The sequence below is a fragment of the Macaca mulatta genome, chromosome 5, assembly GCF_049350105.2.
Source record: "Macaca mulatta isolate MMU2019108-1 chromosome 5, T2T-MMU8v2.0, whole genome shotgun sequence".
NCBI classification, from domain to species: Eukaryota; Metazoa; Chordata; class Mammalia; order Primates; family Cercopithecidae; genus Macaca; species Macaca mulatta.
Genome location: NC_133410.1, coordinates 160,134,561 through 160,152,834, shown reverse-complemented (window position 1 = coordinate 160,152,834; position 18,274 = coordinate 160,134,561). Strand labels below are relative to the sequence as shown.

The window sequence follows — 18,274 nt, the reverse complement described above, 5'->3', positions numbered from 1 at the left end:
TTAGAAGGCTGAGCCGAAACTACACCTTGCCTAGGGATCAGCCCCACTCTCTTTTCTTTGCATAACTAAATCTGCATTTTCAAATGCTGTCAATCACATTTTTCTTAGAGCTGAACATCCATGCTGTAATTCTCTAAACTCTTTTTCTTGACCTCATTGCATCATTCCACAGGTCTTGCTCCAATTTTATCTAGCAGCTACCCATTTCTGGAGTCAGGATGTGAAACCTCTGTTCCTCTGACCTCATTAAGCTGGGGTCTGTCTAAATTACCGTTTACCTTATTTGGTAACACACACAAAAAAACCATACTTTTTAACTCTACGCTCATCTAACATGATTCAAGAAATTCATAACCAGGCACTCAAATATCCTTGTAGCCTAGAAAAGTGAATAGGGTAACAATTTTTGCTTTGTAGGGAGAACTATAAATTGATACCTTTTAATCTGGTCATTTTTTAACGTTTAGCTCAATATTAACAGAGAAATGTAGTCAGTATTTAGTAAAATAAATGTATTTTGAAAATATTTTTAGGAAGCTGCAGAATGGCGACTGAGTGCTTCTTGATAAGTTTGCAGTGTTAGTTCTACATAGGCTCCCTTCTGTGCTTCTGTTTTTGCAAAGACCTTGATTAAATTTATTCCCTCAGCAGCCTGATCCTTGTCCTCTCAAGCCGACAGGCCGTCTGGATGGAGTATGTGATACAGCTGGACCAAGCTGGTTGCGTCATCGATTAAATCTCTCTGAATCTGGTCAATCAGCAAACCATCAATCTTTTTATTATTTACAAAATACCACACCATTCCACCAAAGTATCTTGTTGAACGTAAAAGGTCATATTTTCCGTGTTTATCTGTATCTTCCATAGGTCTTGTGATGAACCTGGATATACTCAGCGGAATCTGGCTCAAACTGGGCAAAGCAGAGATTGAGGACATCAGCATGCCTGTCCTTGCTATACATGGTCCTAAGATTTTCTTCCTTGAAAATAATTGGTGTCAAAATTTTACGACCTTCTTTTGGGAAATAAACTTGCATCATCCAGTCCCGTTCTTCCCAAGAGGCTTTGCGTAGTGTGCCACTTGGTTCTCTAATGACAATAAAACGCTCCCGGTGTGGTATGCTATATGATATATCAGTAAACATATATTTGGTTGTTTCTGTTCCTTCCAAAATCGTATCTCCAGCTAACACATCATTTATTGGTACTCGCTCTTCTAGAACCGGTGGCATTTTTAATCGTACTTTAGCTGCCTCAACTACCTGTTTTGTAGCCTCTTCCAATTGTGCCTGAGTTATTAGCTTATAGGTTGGTGGCTTCAGTTCTTGTACAGCTGGTTTAAAAGTCTTCTGCAAGTTCAAGCCTGTCATTTTCATGAGTATGCTTTGAACTTCTTCATCCATAAATGTAGGTTTCTTGGTCTCTGGGCTACCAGATTCTGTGGCCTCGGAGCTGACCGGCAGCGTGGCAGCCCCACCTCGAAAGAGCAAGGTAGCGGTTGGAGCAGGCCACCATGCCAGGGCTGGATTCAAGCCCAGAAACAGACCCTTTCCACACCTGCAGAACCCCTCAGGAGGCTCCACAGCGACACAGTGGTTCTGAGGGGCGCCATGATTATCAGTGCCACATTTTCTTAATCCAGTCTATCATTGATGGACATTTGGGTTGGTTCCAAGTCTTTGCTCTTGCGAATAGTGCCACAATAAACATACGGGTGCATGTGTCTTTATAGTAGCATGATTTATAATCCTTTGGGTATATAGCCAGTAATGGGATCGCTGGGTCAAATGGTACTTCTAGTTCTAGATACTTGAGGAATCGCCACACTGTCTTTCACAATGGTTGAACCAGTGTACACTCCCACCAACGGTGTAAAAGCATTCATACAGCCAACAGACACATGAAAAAATGCTCATCATCACTGGCCATCAGAGAAATGCAAATCAAAACCACAATGAGATACCATCTCACACCAGTTAGAATGGCGATCATTAAAAAGTCAGGAAACAACAGGTGCTGGAGAGGATGTGGAGAAATAGGAACACTTTTACACTGTTGGTGGGATTGTAAACTAGTTCAACCATTATGGAAAACAGTATGACGATTCCTCAAGGATCTAGAAGTAGATGTACCATATGACCCAGCCATCCCATTACTGGGTGTATACCCAAAGGATTATAAATCATGCTGCTATAAAGACACATGCACACGTATGTTTATTGCGGCACTATTCACAATAGCAAAGACTTGGAATCAACCCAAATGTCCATCAGTGACAGACTGGATTAAGAAAAGGTGGCACATATACACCATGGAATACTATGCAGCCATAAAAAAGGATGAGTTTGTGTCCTTTGTAGGGACATGGATACAGCTGGAAACCATCATTCTCAGCAAACTATCACAAGAACAGAAAACCAAACACCGCATGTTCTCACTCATAAGTGGGAACTGAACAATGAGATCACTTGGACTCAGGAAGGGGAACATCACACACCAGGGCCTATCATGGGGAGGGGGGAGTGGAGAGGGATTGCACTGGGAGTTATACCTGATGTAAATGATGAGTTGATGGGTGCTGACGAGTTGATGGGTGCAGCACACCAACATGGCACAAGTATACATATGTAACAAACCTGCACATTATGCACATGTACCCTAGAACTTAAAAGTATAATAATAATAAAAACTTAAAAAAATAAAAAAATAAAAGCATTCCTATTACTCCACATCCTCTCCAGCATCTGTTGTTTCCTGACTTTTTAATGATTGCCATTCTAACTAGTGTGAGATGGTATCTCACTGTGGTTTTGATTTCCATTTCTGATGACCAGTGATGATGAGTACTTTTTCATGTGTCTGTTGGCTGCATAAATGTCTTCTTTTGAAAAGTATCTGTTCATATCCTTTGCCCACTTTTTGATGGGGTTGTTTGATTTTTTCTTGTAAATTTGTTTAAGTTCTTTGTAGATTCTGGATATTAGCCCTTTGTCAGATGAGTAGATTGCAAAAATTTTCTTCCATTCTGTAGGTTGCCTGTTCACGCTGATGGTAGTTTCTTTTGCTGTGCAGAAGCTCTTTAGTTTAATTAGATCCCATTTGTCTATTTTGGCTTTTGTTGCCATTGCTTTTGGCGTTTTAGCCATGAAGTCCTTGCCCATGCCTATGTCCTAAATGGTATTGCCTAGGTTTTCTTCTAGGGTTTTTATGGTTTTAGGTCTAACATTTCAGTCTTTAATCCATCTTGAATTAATTTTTGTATAAGGCGTAACGAAGGGATCCAGTTTCAGCTTTCTACATATGGCTAGCCAGTTTTCCCAGCACCATTTATTAAATAGGGAATCCTTTCCCATTTCTTGTGTTTGTCAGCTTTGTCAAAGATCAGATGGTTGTAGATGTATGGTGTTATTTCTGAGGCCTCTGTTCTGTTCCATTGGTCTATATGTCTGTTTTGGTACCAGTCCCATGCTGTTTTGGTTACTGTAGCCTTGTAGTATAGTTTGAAGTCACGTAGCATGATGCCTCCAGCTTTGTTCTTTTTGCTTAGGATAGTCTTGGCAATGCAGGCTCTTTTTTGGTTCCATATGAACTTTAAAGTAGTTTTTTCCTATTCTGTGAAGAAAGTCATTGGTATCTTGATGGGGATGGCATTGAATCTTAGTTATACTTGCACAATTACCTATCTACCTTAACACTATGTTCATCACACAGAGATTATCTGATGACCTTTTGTCCACTTCCCCTACCCTTTTACTAAATTTCAAGCATTAATAGCACTGTAATGGATGCTCTCAGGTCCCCCTAAATCCCTCCAGGACCAAAAAATTTATTCTCCCAGCTGCTAAGAGTGCTGTTGGCTGTCAGCCCTCTCCAGAAGTTTCCCTCTGCCAAAGAGGGCTGCTTTGCCCATGATTGAGCCCTCCCCCTTAAGGGCAGTTCATATCCATGACTAAAGGAGGATGTTGCCCCCAACCCCAACTCAGGACAATCCTGAGGGGGTCAACCCAGCTTCAGAGTTTCCTGTAGGGTCAGCCTAGGCCTTAGAAAGGACTTGATGGCAGTCCATCATCATCCTCTGCACAGTCCTGCTTCTCTCCCCCACAGGTGCTGATTCAGAGAATGTATCCTAACAAACTCCTGCACGTAAATCTCCACCTCAGAGTCTCTGCATCCCAGGATGTCAAGCAACTAGAACCATCAGTATCCATCAACTAAGAAACTACATATCTAAGGTTATTAAAGACACTTAGAGAGAGGGAAAATATTAGTTTTTTAAATTCAGAAATCTTGTAAATGGTACAAGCCTTCAAAAACCAGTAAAGAATATTACTTTGCTAGACAAACTAATGAAAACACACCAAAGCTGCTTCAGTAAGTTCAATCAATATTTTCTAATATTCCACCTTTAATAGTTCTAAATGACCCGAAACCAATCTTAAGAATGAACACAAAAACTAGCTTTTACTCTACGTACTTACATTACCATTTTAAAACTATTTACCCTTCATGTGAGGCTACTAGATAATTTGGCTAATTTAAAAATACACACATAGGTTTTCAGGGGGAGGTGGGGATGGCTAATGGGTACAAAAAATAGAAAGAATGAATAAGACCTACTCTTCGATAGCATAGCAGGGTGATTACAGTCAATAATAACTTAATTATGCATTTTAAAATCAGAGTACAATTGGATTGTTTGTAACATGAAGGATGAATGCTTGAGGGATGGATACCCCAATATCTATTATGTGATTATTTTATATTGCATGCCTGTATCAAAACAGCTCATGTGTCCCATAAATGCATACACCTACTATGTACCCACAAAAATTAAAAATAAAAAACTTAAAAATATAAACAGGCAAACAAATAAATACCAACAACCTGGAGAACAAGAAAAATAATCCTGTCACTCACTTGTTCTTTCAAAAACAAACCCTATTTAAAGATTTTTCAAGTCTAAATCTTCTGATTCCAAAAGTAGAGAGTAAGGGAGAAAAGAGAAGGAAGGAGAGATTTTCCCCTTTACTTTAACACATACTCATCTCTCTTTCAAAGACTACAGGCTAGTCTTTTTTAAGCCACATTAAAAAAAGAACATGTGTCCCATACTACATTTTTTTTTAAGGAAACTTACCAGAAAGGGATCCCGATCCAGACCCCAAAAGAGGGCTCTTGGATCTCGTGCAAGAATTCAAGGTGAGTCCATAGAGTAAAGTGAAAGTAAGTTTATTAAAAAAGTAAAGGAATAAAGAATGGCTACTCCATAGGCAGAGCAGCCCTGAGGGTGGCTGATTGACCATTTTTATGCTTATTTTTTGATTATATACTAAACAAAAGGTGGATTATTCATGAGTTTCCTGGGAAAGGCATAGGCAATTCCCAGAGCTGAGGGTTCCTCCCCTTTTCAGACCATATAGGGTAACTTTTTTTTTTTTTTTTTTCTTTTTGAGACAGAGTCTCGCTCTGTCACCCAAGCTGGAGTACAGTGGTATGATCTTGGCTCACTGCAATCTCCACCTCCCAAGTTCAAGCAATTCTCCAGCCTCAGCCTCCCAATGTTAAATATAGTGAACCCCAAGTTTCTCTTCAAAGAATCAGTATGTCAGTATGTTCAGCTCTCTTATTCTTTGATTCTCCATTTTAAAGTTTAGCTTCCTGGTTCTCTCGCCCACTTCCTTCTAGTTTCAGTAAATACTTTCCCACCAGTCCAAATCAGTAGTTCACATCTGTTCCCCTGGTCACCTGCTCTGTCCTAACTCATCCTGATCACCTGCTCGGACCTAAGTCACCTTTAGTTACCTGTTCCTAACCGTCCTTCCTGCCAAACTATTCACCCCACCACTCTGGCTCATGCCCCTGCCCTCTTTAAAATAGCCAATCATAATTACTTTAGACTGTGCAGTCCAACCCTAGCCAATAGGGGAACGACACAGCAGTATGGAATACCTGCATCAGGAATAAGAACTCCTGCCCCTCCCCTGTCCAGGTGTGCTCTCACCATTGTTCCATCTGTGAGGGGCACCCTTTCTGCAGAAAGTAAAAGTTGCCCTGCTGAGAAAATTAAATTTATGTTCGAGTGCTATTTCTTTATGGCACTGGGGAACAAGCACTTTGCATTTCTAATACCAAGTAGTTGGGATTACGGGTATGCACCACCACACCTGGCTAATTTTTGCATTTTTAGTAGAGACAGGGTGGTGCCATGTTGGCCAGGCTGGTCTCGAACTCCAGACCTCAGGTGATCTATCTGGCTCAGCCTCCCAAAGTGCTCAGATTACAGGCATGAGCCACTGTGCCCGTCCATATAGGGTAACTTTCTGACATTGCCATGTCATTTGTAAACTGTCATGGTGCTGATGGGACTGTAGCAGTGAGGACAATCAGAGGTCACTTTCATTGCCATCTTGGTTTTGGTGGGTTTTAGCTGGCTTTTTCACCTCAAACTGTTTTATCAGCAAGGTCTTTATAACCTATAACTTGTGCTGACCTCCTATCTTATCCTGTGACTTACAATGCCTAACTTACTAGAAATGCAGCCCAGCAGGTCTCAGCCTTATTTTACCCAGCCCCTATTCAAAATGGAGTCACTCTGGTTCAAAGGCCTCTGATAAAACTGTTTCCATGGAACTAGCTCACTTATTAAATATTACTCTGATATTTCCAAAGCAGTTATCTATTTTGGTGTAGCACAAAGAACACTAGACCAGGGGTATGAATTCCTGGGTCCCAGTGCTGGTGCTGGCATGAACTTGTGGCATCTAGTTATAAGAGTCCACTAGATTATTAATTAAAGGCATTGAATGGTTAGTTATGGAGACCCAGATTCAAGCACAAGTTCTAGCACTTACTAGCCATGTAACCTTCAGCAGGACATTAAACCACTCTAAGCTTAATGCCTCATCTGTAAAATAGAGGTGATGATAATGGTGCCTACCTCATGGGACTGCAGGGGAGATTAAATGTGACACTGTGGGTAAGTGCTCAGTACAATCTTTTTTTTTTTTTTTTTTCTTTTGAGAGGGAGTCTCGCTCTGTGGCCCAAGCTGGAGTGCATTGGTGTGATTTAGGCTCACGGCAACCTCTACCTTCCAGGTTCAAGTGATTCTCCTGCCTAAGCCTCCTGAGTAGCTGGGATTACAAGCACCCGCCACCATGCCCGGCTAATTTTTATGTTTTTAGTAGAGACGGGGTTTCACCATGTTGGCCAGGCTGGTCTCGAACTCCTGAACTCAGGTGATCCACCCGCCTCAGCCTCCAAAAGTGCTGAGATTACATGCATGAGCCACTGCGCCCAGCCCAGCACTGAGCCTTTCTCACTGCAAGTACTGATAAAAGTGAGCCATTACTATGAGCTATTTTTCCATCTGTGCCTACCAGAATCCAAGAGCTTTGGAGAGGAGCGGTGCTTCACATATTTTTTTAAATGGTGAATATTAAAACTCTCTAAGGTGTCAATTCACTGCGTTTTATCAAATTTATATTCTGAATTTCTACAGAAGGTTTTGTTGGGGGGAAGAAAAGAGTGTTTAAGAAAGTTCTTCCCTTACCCATTACAACTTTTCAACATGCCTTTCAAGCTGTTATTGTTCTTTGGGGAGGAGTACAACAGGTTATAATTGAGATTATGGGATTTAAGATTAAAAAAAAAAAAAGAAACTTCTAAGAACATTAGACTAGATGATCTTATAGCTTAAGCCTTACCTTTCTGTGAGCCTATGGCCTCTCTGCAGGGTGGCTTTTCTCTTGCAGCAACCATTTACACACTAAAATAGAGAAGTGTGTCTTGACTGTTTCAGACATACCTTCTTTCTAACATATCACCAGCACTGTATCTGCAGGTACTTCTGCCACTGCTCACACATACAGTAACAATTGATGGCCTACAGTCCTTTATGACAACTCTTCAGGGGACAAGATACAGCCAATCAAGGGTACCACTGCACAAAAGCATGTCACACTATTCTCTCCTGGTTTCCGAGTAGCAGTAATCCACTCTAATCAGAACTGCTAACCTAGAGAAAAAACTGCCGTGCAGTTTTCAAACTAAGGAACAAGTAGCAAGGCAGGGGGTGGCGGGTGCTGCTGGAACTGATGAAGTGGGGACCAAAGAGAATGTCTTTGTGATTGGAACTTGAGAACTTCAATCTATCCCTACCTGTTAGGCCAGCCCAACTGAAGAAACAAAATTTAGGCTCTAAAGTAGCAGAAAACATTTTTTGAGATAAAGACTCTGTTATTAAACCTAAATATTCTCATGGTTCTCCTTCTTTAACATGTTGCATGTGTACATCCACATTAACAGTCAAGTCAAATACTGAATCCCCACTTTCCCATTTCCAGATCCAATCACGGTAGGCATATTCTTCAGTCCTGGGTAACTGAGATTTCTCACTCCTCAGGTCTCAGCCTAGATGTCTCCACTTCTAGGAAGAATTCCCAGAAGAACTTGCCTTTTTGTTCCTCAAGACTACAAACTCCATGAAAGCAAGGTCTACATTTTGTTCACTGCTACATCCCCAATGCCTTACACAATAAGTATCACATAATAGTCTGTATCAGTCAGAGTTCTCCAGACAGACAGATAGACAAGAGCGTACGTACTAGGGGAACTAGCTCACGCAATTATGGAGGCCAAGAAGTCCCACAGGAACCCATCTGCAAACTGGAGACACTGGATGCCAGTAGTGTGGCTCAGTCCAAGTCCGAAAGCCTCACAACCAGGAAAGCCCATGTTAATTCTTAGTCTAAGGCCAAAGGCCTGAGAACCTGAGAGTGGGGTAGTGGGGGCTGCTGGTATAAATACTGGAGTCCAAAGGCTGGAGAGCCTGGAGTTTGATGCCAAAGGGCAGGAAAAGAAGAGTGTCTCAGCTTCAGGAGAGAGGGAGAGAGAGGAGAGAGAGAGAGAGAGAGAGAGGAAATCACCTTTTCTCTGCCTTTTCTGTCTATCTGGGCCTCCAGGCAGATTGGATGTTCCATATCCACACTCAGGGCGGATCTACCCCACTGGTCTGTCCACCTACCCACACACTGATCTCTGGGAACACCGCACAGACACACCCAGAAGTGACACTTCACTAACTATCTAGATATCTCTTAATCCAGTCAAGTTGACACTTATAATTAACCATCACTTAGGCCCTTAAGAAATATTTGTTGAGTGAATAAAGTTTCTCATCCAAAAGCATAATAAACAGCATAACAGCATTCAGGCATTCACCTTTCCCTGAAGGTGAGACATTTTTCAAAGCAGGTTTCTTTTTCAATTTTTTTAATAGGGAAATTTTAATTCAAAATAATTCTTATAATCAACTAGTTACATCCTCTGTTCTTTGTTAAGGGCAGGAGGAGCGATATAGGTAGGTTATTCTGAAAACTAAGAAGGATAAGGAAATATCTTGCCTTGGAAATGTTAGTAAATCTTATTAGCAATGTGGGTGGGTATGAATTTAACTTGTATGTTCTGCCTCAAAACTACTAACCTTTCTATGGCTTAATTACCACAATATCAAAAAAAGATTAAACTGTAAAAAGTCATTGCCTTTACTTTTCATTCCACATTATCAATACATAGAAATATTAATGCATGCTACCCAGACCTTTCTGGGAAACCAACTGGTCTTTGGGGAAAAGCAAAAATAGTGAGGGCAGTGAGGATTTCCACACTTCTTGTTTTTAGACAGAGTCCAACTGTGTTGGCCAGGCTGGAGTGCAGTGGCACGATCACAGCTCACTGCAGCTTTGCCCTCCAGGGCTCAAGTGGTCCTCCCACCTCAGCCTCTCCAAGTAGCTTTACAGTTGCACACTACCACACCTGGCTAATTTTGTATTTTTTATAGATACGGCATCTCCCTATGTTACCCAGGCTGGTCTCAAACTCCTGGACTCAACCTCCCAACTTCCACACCTCTGAACCTGCAGAGCAGGGCTGTATTAAGATGACAGCTCAGAGAACTGGTTCCAGGTGCAAGATTAAGTCAAGCTGAGCCAGCTTCCATTGATTTCCTTTTCTCAATACCATGGTAGTAGAGGGGAAAGGCCACACAGCCAGGCATTGCAACTACCACTTAAACCCATAAGCCCTAAGAATCCTATTTCCAAGTACAAAGCACTAAACAGCATCACAGGGTCTAAGGTCTCAGTCTGTGAGGGACAGGCCATATTTCAGGTCCCCATCTTCACATTCCCTCCATTTGATCTTAAACACTGGCACCTGGGAAGCTCTAAGCAGGAAAAGGAGAAATTAAATAATGACAAAGTTGGACTGTTTGGTGAGGTTAATCAGAATCCCTGTATCTTAGACCCAAAGTGTTGAAAACATTGATTTTTTTGATATATGGTCATAAGCTGCACCTCCAGTTTGGGCAGCTATGTCTCACTGTAAGTGAGGCCAGACCGGGGTGAATGGGTTAAGGTAAGTGAAAAACAATGTGGCATAGTGAAAACAATCAGAGCTTGAAAACTAGAAACATAATACTTACTCTGCTCCCAACCAGCTATACAAACTTGGACAGTTACTTCACCACTCCGTGTCTCACTTTATCTTCAAAATATGGAGCTTTAGTAAATGATTTTGTCCCATCTCCTCCAGTTTCTAAATCTTAGAATTCTACAAATCCCACCACATCACTATTGGAAATTAACTAAATGAGTACTCATGGAGTACCATGTGCTTATTACCTAAGCACTTTGGTTCAGTGCAATTTGAGCCATGACACTTGCCCTAGATCATCTATCACATTAGTAAAGACGCATCAAAATTTTCACAATGGGTGCCTTGAAACACCCTAGAGTTTTCCACTACCGAAGAAGTAATAAATAGATACAATCTGTTGAAAGGCAATTTTGCAAACATACCAGAAGTCTTTTTGAAGCCACAATCTTTGATCCATTTAGTTGTAGAAATGTTTGTAGTTATAAAAAATTGGAAGGAAACAATATGTCCACTACAGACTAAATAACAAATTAAATTGTTTGTATTCATTATAATGGTGACTTAGAATATTTAACAACAGGCAAATGCTCACACTATAATATTATGCAAAAAATGCAAGATGCAAAATTATATACATGGCATGACCATAATTATATATAGTGTGTATATGTATAATGCCCTATATTATGAAAGATATATGTATGATATTTACAAATAAGTTTAGGAACACAGATAATCTGTGAATAGTAGTTATCTCCAGGTGTATTGTATTTTATTCTTTGGTGTCTCCATATTCCAAATTCTCTATTATAGCATGCAATAATTATAATTAAAGAATTTTTTCATATATATACAGGACTGCAGGATACAAAACAATGAAGGCTTTAGCTTTTTTATGCCTATTAAATGCATTAGGAGTTCAGGGAGCCATCACTATGGGCTGAGGGGGAGCTAAGCATAGAGTTTTGGAGGGGGTTCACTTGACAGGATGTTTATCACACAAGGAGAATTTAGGTTTATAGTACAGTGCTTAAGAGCACAGACTCTAGAGCTGGATTTCCTAGGTTCAAATCTTAGCGCTGCCACACCTGCTGGATGAGGTTAGGCAAGTCACTCCAACTCTGTGCCTCAGTTTTCTCATCTATAAATTGGGGTAACTTGGCCGGGCGCGGTGGCTCAAGCCTGTAATCCCAGCACTTTGGGAGGCTGAGATGGGCGGATCACGAGGTCAGGAGATCGAGACCATCCTGGCTAACATGGTGAAACCCCGTCTCTACTAAAAAATACAAAAAACTAGCCAGGCGAGGTGGTGGGCGCCTGTAGTCCCAGCTACTCGGGAGGCTGAGGCAGGAGAATGGTGTAAACCCGGGAGGCAGAGCTTGCAGTGAGCAGAGATCCGGCCACTGCACTCCAGCCTGGGTGACACAGCGAGACTCCATCTCAAAAAAAAAAAAAAAAAATGGGGTACCAGTTCTTTCCTCATGGAGTTACTGTAAGAGCTAAACAAATTCATATAGGAAAGAGTTTCAGGACAGTGCCTATCTGACACATAGTAGCAATACATAAGTGCTAGCATAATTATTAGAAGGGCATTTTAGGCAACATAATAACAACAGTAGTTCACCCTTCTGCTAAATTCTTAGTATGTGTCAGATACATTACACAACTCACACCTCAGAAGTATATGAAGGATGGACTAGCATTATGCCCAATTTATAGATGAGAAATCTAAGGCACAGAGAGGTTGGCTTCCTAAGATAAGTGGCTGAACTAGCATTTGATCGCAAGCAAATCTGCTCCAGTGCCCATGCTCTTAACCATGGTGCCATGCTGTAGGGAGCGGAAAACAATACTGCCCCTGGGCAGACAACTGCCTTTTGAGGAGCAGGAACTGCCACTGACAGAGTGCATGGAATCGAGTAATGACAGCCAGGCAAGGGAGTCAGGGCCTAGTTCATGAGGCAAATGGGAGCTCATAAAGAATTCTGAGCAAAGTCACTATAGAACAAAAGAGGGATGTAAGGAAATCAGTCTGGCAGATAAACATGGGATAAGTTGGCATGAGGCAAAAGAGGCCGTTGAGAGAGAGAGAAAATACTGCAGGCAAAGCAGGTAGTACGGTGATGAGGGACTAAGCCAGGTGATAGCAAAGAGCTGGACAAATCAAAACCACTTTGAAAGGAAAATTAAGAGAGCTTACAAATACTTAAAACTGGGAATAAAAAAAGAGGGGGGATGTGGAGGGGACAAGTCACATCTCACCAAGGACTGAACAAAAACATGTTTCCTTGTATTTTGATTTCCTTAAATGTTGTTTTGTGCAATTACTTATTTTTAAAGCATTGTTTAAAAACCTAACCAAGAGCAGCACAAAACAAAGCACCACACACACAATACTGTGTTGTAGAAAAAACTGGGTTCTTGTCACACAACCAGGAAAAGTTAGCCACACATATACTTTGAAGGGTGAAGGAGAACAGAATTTATTGGGCAAAAAAGAAAAAAAAGAAAACCTCTCAACAAAGTGAGATAGGTTCCTTTTCACAGGAAAGGAGAGGCCAGGCTTCCCCCCACCCCACCCCCCCACCCCCCCCCACCGACCAAATGCAAATGGTGTGAACTTCCCAAGGCTCCACCCCATCCTTCCAGTGCACAGGCCAGTCAGAGATTCTCCGGGGATACCTTTTTACTTGGCTGTCTCAATTGTACTCTGTATAAGCAATGCTTGGTGACTGAAAAGGCATACGCTAGTAAGTGACAAAAGTAATCAGCAAGGAATCATGGAGCATAAACATCTACTGTGTAAAGGAGCAACTTTTTACAAAATCAAGATAAAAGAACCCACTGATGGCTACTACCAACAGAGCCCAGGTCTGATAACATCTCCCAGCATAAAGGCAAGCTGATTTACCCCTTGTTTTAGAGAGGCAGCCAGAGCTTGCCAACAAAAATATGTGATTGATCTAATTAGCTCACTGAACTGAGGAAAACAGTGTGCCAAAATTATGTGTACTCACAGATTTCTCCTTCCAGGACAAAGCAGTATTGCATAAAAGCCTATCCTTCAACCTAAACGTTCACACTCATTAAAAGGGATGAAACCCAGCAGTACTCAGCATGCAGGAGCTTAATGAATATTATTGGATGTTGATGACACAGACATGAGTCTCAAAAGAATGAGCTCTTTTGATGGAAAAGAAAGAAACATAAAGGACTGTAAAAATGTATATGCAGTGGCTAAACTCCAATTACCAGCTTAGGCCAGGCAATTTTACTACGTTATGCCTGCATTAACATTCCCACTCTCAACTTAATGCTTTATTAACCTAACTAATAATGTCCCTCTTCACTCAGGGTTATTAGCAAATATAAGTCTGTTGAGATTGGCAAACCAACTCATTCATTCAACAAATATTCCTGGGTACTTACCATCACAGGTAACAAATAATGATCTCTAACTAGTCTTTTTGTTACTAATGCGAGAGAGGATCTAAAAACCAGTGTAGCATATCTTAAAAAAATCCTCAGTGGGAAGAGATGAACACCCTAGAGAAAAGTAACAACTCTAGCTTCATCAAGTAGTCTGCTGATGACTCACTGGTTAGCTTTAGTGGGTACGTACATACTTAAAAAGCACAAGAATATTATTCTACTGTGTCTCACTCATGGACTGGAGCCAAAGTCAAGATAAGGAAAATTTTTATGTAGTTGTTTATCCAAATTGTCTTGTCTGTTCTACCTTCAACATCACTGCCTGGGGGGAACATTGGGCCGGGAAGCCAAAGACGTTCATGCTTCTGGAGCCCTGAGAAGTCTGGGAATAACCTAAGCAGCAAAGCGGCCTGCCTGACTCAGGAAAGCAAAACACACCCAGAAAATACAACGGGAGCAGAGCAAAGATTTGGCCACATAAGCTGACTGTTAATATTTTTTATTTTCTAAACTTATTTTTACCGCTAGGATCTTATATAAAAAAACTATCCGTTCATGTCTGACATGTCTGAAGTCAGGATAGTTTATTACACCCAATTTTACTGCTGTAGAGTATTCTGAACACCTCTGGGCCTAAAACCGAATCACTTTATATTGAATAAGCACCATTTAATGAGAAATTTTTCACAGGAAGATAAAATGTCGATTTTACCATTCTATGAGATGTATACTTACTTATATTTAAGTATTTGAAAAGCTAAAACTAGGTAGAACTAAGGTATAAAATGAAAGGATCAAACTTAAAAAAAATTTTTAAGGTATTTCTGGATACTCTGCTTTTGAAAGCACTGTTTTCTCTAACAAGAGATCCTCTTCCTAAGTTGGCTGCAGGCTAGTCTTGGTCAGCTACTCTATTTTATTAGCAATACAGCTCTGTGGGATGGAACTACAGAAATCCTATTGAAATTGGGATGATGGCTTGTAGCTTAAGAGAAAATACCATTTAAGGTACATAATGAGTTTTTTAAAATGACACATATGTTCCTACTTTAAATATTTAATTATGAAACTTAAAAAAGCAAATTTATTTGCCAACATTTTCACATAGGCCAAGGCTATTTCTTTAAGTACAGGTCTAGTGATTGAAGTTCAAAGTTGTCTTTCTTACATAAACCTAACTTCCCATTTAGGTTACTTGAAGTTGAGAAAAACGTCAGTATGAATCAACTCAGCGTAGAATCTTTCCATATTTTAAACATCTTTCCCAATCATTTAGAGTTCTCTCTTCCACATCCAATTTGACACCAATATCTTATGGCAATTTGCCTTTAGTCTTTCCAAAGAATTCAACTTCATCAAAATAAACAATTTCCTTTTCACACACATATTTCATCAGTATACATGTTATTTAATGAAACTATATAATTACCATAAAAATGCACACAACTCAACACTGGGAGGAAAAGTTTGGAACCTTGAGCACACACCAGAAATAGCCTACCAGAAAGGGCACTCAGCAGGGAGTAGGCATGAGTCAATATACTTTCCAGAGAGAATGGAAAGCACTAGTAAACCGGGGAATCACATAGATTGGTTAAGAGAACGTCCAGTGTATTTTTTTTTTTTTTTTTTTGAGACAGAGTCTCCCTCTGTTGCCCAGGCTGGAGTGCAATGGTGCGATCTCAGCTCACTGCAACCTCCACCTCCCAGGTTCAACCTTTTCTCCCACCCCAGCCTTCCTAGTAGCTGGGATTACAGGCACCCACCATCATGCCCGGCTAATTTTTTATTTTCACCATGTTGGCCAGGCCAGTCTTGAACTCCCGACCTCAGATAATCCACCCACCTTGGCCTCCCAAAGTGCTGGGATTACAGGCGTGAGCCACTGCACCTGGCCACATCTACCGTACTATAAAAAGAAGTCAGTTGTATTCTCAAAAGCTAGCCTCTAACTTAAAACAGTAACTTTAATCAAGGTTATTCTTGCTTAAAGAAAGTATCAGTTAAGTCTCTCAGAGAGGGAATATCTGTGGCTTTCTGCCATATCCTTTGTGGGAGAAGTGCTACAGAGTCATTGTTTTTGAAAAAGGAAGCATATACTGCTATCTATATAGCCTAAGGTCATCCCCAGAGTTTAATTTGCAATGTTTACACTGGACAATAATCCCTAATAGGCTGGTAGAAAAAATATTGGCCTTGAGCAGCGCACTTACAAGAAAATTGACAAAGAGATTTGCAAATTTATATTCTCCCTTCCAACCTCACCTAAAGACACTGCTCCATACCTATGTAAAACCATTACAAATTGGCAGCCAGAATACTGAATCCAGCCCAGAGGTTTATGTTTTATTTCATTTGGAGACCTTTGAATATAACATTCATGCTCTAGTTCGTCATAGAACCTGTCATATTCTATGGTCTCACATCCGCCTGACCCCAGTGTGCATGCCACTGAGCCAGCCAGATACACAGTTCCGCCATAACTTGACTCTGCATAGAAAGTTTGGTTAGCTTCCGGCAACACCAGAAGTGTTCTTAGAGAGGAGGTATGCGCTTTGGTAGAAGTACCCACCACATCTCTAAAGAAAGACTAGAGAGCTCACTTACCATGGAGAAACAGTAATGGCTCAAGGTAACTATTCAAAAACTTTAGCATTCCTAAGAACCATGTGGGAATCTTTCTGAAATGCAATTCCTAGGGCCCTATCCCTTCAGATTCTGATTCGGAAGGTCTGGGAATGGAAATCCAGGAATCTGCATTTTAAAAAGCACTTCAGGTGACAGGATAAATGCAAGAGGTGAAATAATAAAAATGTTAACAGCTATGAGCAGTTACCAGGCCCTATACCAAGCCCTTTACATGTAACAACTTAATCCTGGAACAACGCTATGAGATAGCTACTACTATTATTATCTTCATTTTACAACTGAAGAAGCTGATGAAAGAAGAGATTAAGAAACATGCCTGTGCTTATACAACTAGTAAGGGGAAGAGCCAGGATGAAAAACCAGGCCATCAGGTCAAAGAGTTCACCCTCAACCATCTCTTTATACTCCACTACTACTACGGTCGAAGGGAATGTGCTCAACATGAAATACAAACCCCTCAAAGTTTGCTGCTTCAGACTCAGTCAAAGCCATTTATCCTTCACCCATGAATCCCCACTGTCACATTCACCACCATCCTTCCTGGTCAGGATGAAGAGTTCTTTTACATGTTACAATTACAGAAATTGTGGAAGAATTGGCAAAAGAGGCTCTGACTGGGATGAATGCCAAGACTCAGATGCCCCCATTCTGAAGCAGGATTGCAACATTTCAGAAAAGCTCTGACAGCCTGAAAGAAAAGAGAGCTATGCCATTCTCCAACTAAAGATATGAGAAAGGAAAAAACAATAGTCTAGTTGTTAACAAAGCAAAGGATATTCCAACCCAATTCCTAACACAGTTACCTCAAGCTGCAAAATTATGACCAATGTTAGAGGGTCTCTAAGGGATGAGTCAAAAGTTCATACCAGCTAGGAAAAGAGTTCTTAGACTTGACACCAAAAGCACAACCCGTAAAAGGAAAAACTGATGAAAATCATCAAAATTTAAAACTTTTGCTCTATGAAAGCGCAAGTGAAGAAGATGAAAAGGTAAACTACAGACTGGCAGAAAATATCTGCAAACCATATACTTGAAAAAGGACTAGTGTCTAAAATATTAAACTCTCAAAACTCAACAGTAAAAAAATAGAAAAGGGGCAAAAGACATGAACAGACATTATTCTGAGGAAATACAGAAGGCAAATAAGTACATGAAAAATGTTCAACATTACTAGCTATTAGGGAAATGCAAATTAAAACCACAAAGATATATTACTGCATATCTATCAGAATGGCTTAAATTAAAAATAGTGAAAATAGTAAACATCAGAAAAGATGCAGAGATACTAGATCACTTGCTGGTAAGAATATAAAATGGTATAGTCACTCTGGAAAACATCTGGCAGTTTCTTAACCAAACATGGGCCGGGGACAATGGCTCACACCTATGATCCCAGCACTTTGGGAGGCTGAGGAGGGAAGATCACATAAGCCCAGGAGTTCAAGGCCAGCCTGGGCAAAATGGTGAAACTCTTTCTCTACCAAAAAAATAAAAATAAAAATAATTAGCTGGGTATAATGGTGACCACCTGTAGTCCCAGCTATTCAGGAGGCTGAAGTGGGAGGATCACTTCAGACTGGGAAGTCAAAGCTGCAGTGAGCCGTGTTCATGCCACTGTACTCCAGCCTGGGTGACAGAGTAAGACACTGTCAAAAAACAACAAAAAAATAAAAAAGCAAACATGTAACTACTGTTCAACCCAGCAACTGACCTGCTGGGCATTAACCCCAGAGAAATGAAAACTTACGTTAACACAAA

General features: G+C 40.7%; 1 protein-coding gene and 1 pseudogene across 2 annotated transcripts in view; both read right to left on the bottom strand.

Annotated features, from left to right (window-relative positions):
* FHIP1A (FHF complex subunit HOOK interacting protein 1A) overlaps window positions 1-18,274 on the bottom strand; it is a 265,000-nt gene that overhangs the window by 114,040 nt on the left and 132,686 nt on the right. The window lies entirely within an intron of this gene.
* LOC703571 (small ribosomal subunit protein mS22 pseudogene) lies at window positions 498-1,619 on the bottom strand (annotated as a pseudogene).